The sequence below is a fragment of the Chenopodium album genome, chromosome 7 (assembly GCF_948465745.1).
Source record: "Chenopodium album chromosome 7, dcCheAlbu1.1, whole genome shotgun sequence".
NCBI classification, from domain to species: domain Eukaryota; kingdom Viridiplantae; phylum Streptophyta; class Magnoliopsida; order Caryophyllales; family Amaranthaceae; genus Chenopodium; species Chenopodium album.
In genome coordinates, this window is record NC_137840.1 from 59,443,497 (window position 1) to 59,449,500 (window position 6,004).

Here is a 6,004-nt window from a genome sequence, read left to right on the forward strand (position 1 = left end):
AGCTAGTTCGTTAGTTTGAGCGTTATGGGGCTCGGCCGTACCTAAAAAACACAAACCCGCAAATCTTTGCCAGATTTTTGGGACAGGGTGGTTAATAGGTTTGGTATTAGCATGTTGGGGGTCGGGGGTAGGTAAACCAGTCAAAGCATAATATAAGTCACCCATTTTGTAGTCTGCATGCCACTGGTGAGATAATTCAGAATTTAATTCAAAATTTTTACAAAATTCTACAAAAGTTAAACTAATATTTCTATTATTTAACCTGAAAAATAAATTTGGCCCATTTCTAGTACTAACAACATGAAAAGTGGACAGGAATTCACAAGTAAGTTCTCAGTATGTAGGATAGTGCATGTCAACAAATTTTCTCATGCCAATGTCATTCAAAAATCGTTTAACAAAATCATACAAACCAAATGATTCTAGGGTAGGGCGGTGTAACCACCAAGAAGGAATTACCTCACGACCGACCAAATGCTCTAGCCGTTCCTTTTGTTCCCGGCTCACAATCCGGACCGTCGACCAGTACGGGAGTTGCAATTCCGGGTCGTATTCCTCCCTCGAACTGGAGCTCCTACCAAAAATGGACCTAGCCCTCTTTGATGCCATTTTCAAGAAATGGGTTTGAAAATTTATTGTATTAAAACTGAAAAAAATTTATATGAAAGTGAAGAGGATGAAGAGAGGATCACAAATATGTAAAGAGTTTTGAATTTGGGTAAGAAATGGAGGAGAAATCTTAGAGAGAAGGTAGAGAGAATTTGAGTTTTAGAGAGAGAAAGTAATGGAGAAAGAAGAAAAGGAGGAAGAAAGAAGAAAGAAAAGAAGAAGAAGGGGACGGATACGCTCGCGCCCGGTCGGGCAGTGGGTCGCCCGGTCGGACGATCTGGATAATTTCGTAGCTGAATCTCGCGCCCGGTCGGGCGGCCTTCGTTCGGTCGGGCGATCTGATTTACCCAAAATTCGAATACTTTCGCGCCCGGTCGGGCGTCGTTCGCCGGTCGGGCGATCTAATGTTTCGATTTCTTCCAACTCTCGCGCCCGGTCGGGCGCCCTTTGCCCGATCGGGGGATCTGTAGGCCAGAAATTTCGCCCTTCTCGCGCCTGATCGGGCGAGGCTTGCCCGATCGGGCGGAAAAATTAGTCCGTATACGACGAATTTCGCGCCCGGTCGGGCGCCACTCGCCCGGTCGGGCGAAATTACTTATTTCCAAACCCTTGCTCTCGTGCCCGATCAGGCAGGCTTCGCCCGGTCGGGCCCGAGACTAAATCGGTGAAATATTAATTTTCTTCTTTTCTCCGAAATTTGGCTAATTCTTTTCCTTCAAACCTGTAAAACACTCATAAAACTCATTAAATTCCCTCATCTCTCCTCTCATAAGAAAAAGAAAAGAAAACTAGACTAAAAAGCATTAAAAATACGGGTTGCCTCCCGCAAAGCGCTGGTTTATCTAGGTCCCGCACGACCTTCTTACCAAATACAATTTCTAGGACCCTTGGCCTAGCGCTTGATCGGGTGGTTTCTCACCCGGTCTAGCGGTGTTTAGGCTGCGATGCGGCTTTCTGACATACCCTGTGGGAAGCCAAATCTCCTTATCTGGTGGATCCTCCTTGACTTGGATTGGGGGATCTTCAATGCTACGCACTAAAAACCCTTCTTCGATCGAATGTTGCTTCAAATTGTCATTGCGTTCAACACTTGCAACTCGATCTGGCGGAACACTTACCGTAGGCTTGATTCGCACAACTTGCTCGATCGGTTCCACTTGTTCATCCTCGAAACCAAGACCAACATTATAGAGTGCTCTTTCTATTGCATCGACTTCCTTCTGCCATTTGTCTATCTCATCTGAAAAGGATGCAACACAAGATACCGCCTCCATGGGATCTTTTTCAAGAGCTTGGGGCTTGTTAGAATAATTTACAACCACATTAACACTGAAACATTTCTCCTCAGTCATGGAGCTTTTTGGGGCATTATTCAGATTAAAAACAACTTTATCATCCCCTACTGATAGTGTTAACTTACCACTTCTTACATCTACGACTGCTCCTGCAGTGTTAAGGAATGGCCTACCCATAATAATTGGGGTTTGCGTATCCTCAGCCATATCAAGAACAACGAAATCTACAGGTATATAAAATTTACCTACTCTAACGGGGACATCCTCTAAAACACCTAAGGGGTATTTAAAAGAACGGTCGGCCATTTGTAGAGTTATATTTGTAGCTTTTGATTTACCCATATTCAACTTAGAACACACAGATAATGGCATGACGCTAAAACTAGCACCTAAATCACATAATGCATTATCAATCAAGAGATTGCCAATATGACAAGGGATAGAAAAACTACCCGGATCTTTTAATTTAGGTGGAGACTTATTTTGAAGTACGACACTACACTCTGCAGTGAAAGCTATTGTCTCTACCTCACTAATAGACCTTTTTCTTGTCAATATTTCTTTCATAAATTTTGCATATGAGGGGATTTGTGTGATCAATTCAGTAAAGGGAACTGTTACCTTCAAATCTTTAACCACCTCCAGGAACTTACCAAACTGCTTATCCAAGTTTGTCTTCAATTGACGATTGGGGAAAGGAAATTTGATAATTGGCTTTGGAGCATTATTATTCTTGTCTGGAGTAGCCACCTTCTCTGGAGTTGTACCCTGCAATGTAGAATTAGATATGTTAGTATTATCCTATAGCCCTGCAGGGCTATCAACTACATTGTTTGGTTTAACGGAATCAAGATTAGCATTATTTAATAAAACAGGTTCATCAACTCTAGGCATAGAGGGCCCTTCATAGTTTGAACCACTCCTTAGAGTAATTGCATATGCTTGATCCATAGGCCTAGTCGGCTGTGCCGGCAGAGCTCCCTGTTGGCGGGCTTGTAGAGTAGTGGAGAGTTGCGCAATTTGATTATCCATAATTATATTATGCGCTAGAATTTGATCAATTGTCGCATCTCTGCTCTCCATGTGCTTTTGCATATTAACCAACATTGCTCTTATTTCCGCCAGAGAAGGGTCAAAAGATGAGGGGGTTTGTTGTGGTTGGTTCTTCTGGCTAGCATTGGGATGATAATATTTCTACTGCTGTAGCGCCTGTGGTTCTTGTGGTGGTGGATTTTGAACGTTAGTGCTCCGGTAGGAAAGGTACGGATGATTCCGATACCCAGGATTGCAGGTGTTGGAGTATGGGTTATTCTGCCTATAAGCTTGGAAGGCATTAACTTGCTCCCACGGAACTCCTGCAATCTTGCTCCCAATGACCTACAATACCACAATTTTTACAGAAGGCCTCATTAGAATTATTATTAATTGCAGAAACATTAGCTACATTAACAGTGCTCAGATTATCTAATTTTTGGCAAATAGAGGTTAGTTGAGCTTGCAAAAAGGATACAGAGTCGACACTATGCTTCCCCTTGTTAGCAAATCCTCTGGGATTCCCATATTAGGAATTGTGTATCGCCATATCTTCAATAACCTGACCTGCATCATCAACATTAAGATTCATAAATCTCCCACTAGCTGCAGAGTCTAAAATTATTCTAAAGGAATTTCCAATGCCGTTATAAAAGGCTTGGATTAACTGCCATTGCGCTAAATTATGGTGAGGGCATTCTCTTTGTAAGTCCTTGAACCTCTCCCAAACCTCATATAAAGATTCATCGGCTTCATGGGCAAAGTTCTGAATCGCACTCCGTAGTACTGTTGTTCTCTCTGCAGGATAATACTTGTTATAGAAATTCAAAACAAGAGTTTTCCAGTCAGTTATACCAAGTGTAGTTCTATTTAAGCCATTAAACCACAATTTAGCTTTTCCAGTTAAAGAGAAGGGAAAGAGAATCTCCCTGATTTGGTCTTGAGTGACCCCGGCTTGCCTGATGGTGTTGCAATATTGACAATAGTCGGCAATGTGAAGATTCGGGTCTTCACCCTTGGCTCCACTGAATTGCTTCCTCTCTATCACCGTTATAAATTGAGGTTTGATTTCAAATTGAACCCCATCAAGAGCCGGAGTAGGGGTGAGATGTGAAATTCCGTAAGCTTTGGTTGTGAATAATCACTAAGCTTTTTTGGAGCCGTCATCTCTGATTTTGCGTCTGATGATGTCTCTGAATCGCTAGAACCAGTTGGAGGATCTCGGTGATTATTGTTATTATCACCAGAATCCGCCAGGATTTGCTTGTAGAAATTTTTCTGTCTATGGAAGGAACGTTCGATCTCAGGATCGAATGGGATGTAACCTGATGTGGAACACCTGGGCATAAACAAAAACTAGAAGCAAAAATGAGATTTGTCTCAGAGAACTAACACTCTCTGAGACGAAAGGGAAATAATCTAGACTGCAAAAACAATCAGAAATAAAAATAAAACCGTTTCCCCGGCAACACCGCCAAATTTTGACAAAGTAAAGTCGTATCCCCTAATCAAAAATAATTCCTAAGTCCTCTAACTAAAGTAGATAGGGAAGTAGGGTCGATCTCCACAGGGAAACAAGTCTTTTTCCTCCTAATTAATTATTATAATCTAAATTATCTAAGTAACCAATATTTATATTCGAATAAGTAACTAAACTACTAAGATTGAGAAAAGAGAGGAAATAATATATGAAAGGATCTAGGGCATAGGATCACCAATAAATAATAATAATCCAGGGTAAAACATAGTAATCAATCATTGACATTGCATAAATAACACGATTAACAGGCTCTCGCAATTTATTAATCAACATAGATCTAACAGGCTCTCGCAATTTACTAGATCTAAGTTCTTATTGAAAATAGCCTTTAAAATCAAATTAACATCTGCTCGATTCATCAATTTAATATTGCTATACTTTTACAAGCCGCAATTGTAAAACTTTAAAACAATTCAATAAGAAATTATCATGCAATACCAATAATCAATAATAGTCAATCATCAATGCATCAATTAACCAGATTGTAAAGGGCTTTCGCTACGTATTACAATCACAGAATTAATCTACCGGTATTAAATCTCATCTCTCGAATCTCGACTTAACCATTTATAAATTAACCTGCCTATTAAAACTAGACCTAAACATCAATTCTCATCTGTCGAATCTCGAATCAATATTATTAAACTTATGCATAAAAGATCTGCGCAAATCTAGTCACACAGCATTAAATCAATCAATAGGAAATTAATCTAGCATTGATAATTAACAACAACAATTTACCCCTTCATATTATTTATGGATCCCCACAAACCCTAGAAATAGAACTACTCACACATAATTAAATATAAACTAATCAAAGCAATAAAATAAGACATGATTAAAGGAATAGAATAAATAACTAAGATTAAGAGAAGAGGAATCGTTAACAAAATAAATCTGGAATTAAGAGTAGAATTAAGAACAAAGGTTTAGAGAGAGAATTCTAAGAGAATAATTAAGAGAGTAAAGTAAAAGTAAAAAGAGAGAAGAAAAGATCCTAAAATCGTATTACGGAGGAGTATTTATACTCCGTACAAAATCCTAAACTAAAACAAATTAATACGACGCTAATCGTCTACTAAGAAATACACGCGTCCGATCGGGCGAGGCACCGCCCGATCGGGCGCGCCTTTTTTGTTCTCTAATACTAAACTCGCGCCCGGCCGGGCGCGACTTCGATTGGGCTCCAATTCTTCGGGCCAATCTGGATTTCCTCTTCTGGTCTTGAATACTCAGTCCAAATGCCCCGGTATCACCTATACCGAGCCCTTAATCACCGGTTCGATGGCTCTAACCGGCCCTGGGCTATAAACTCTGGTCGTGCTTCTCCAATGCTCATGATTGCTCCAAAATATCTCGGAAAAATACTCCCAAAGTATAAATCCCTGCAAAATTCAACCAAAACTACGAAAACACTAGAAAACACCAATTAGTAATAAAAGTGGCTCTAAAGAGCCAAAAACACTACTAACTATGACCAAGGGACGGGGGTAAAATACTACATAAAATAGACACATCAAGCATGCAT

The 6,004-nt window shown here is 40.2% G+C and overlaps 1 non-coding gene across 1 annotated transcript; it reads left to right on the forward strand.

Moving 5' to 3' along the window:
* The first annotated feature begins 3,616 nt into the window (after window positions 1–3,616).
* Window positions 3,617–3,723, forward strand: LOC145641195 (small nucleolar RNA R71). The gene has a single exon (XR_014115257.1). It is a non-coding gene; the product is annotated as a small nucleolar RNA R71 (small nucleolar RNA).
* Window positions 3,724–6,004: the final 2,281 nt, after the last annotated feature.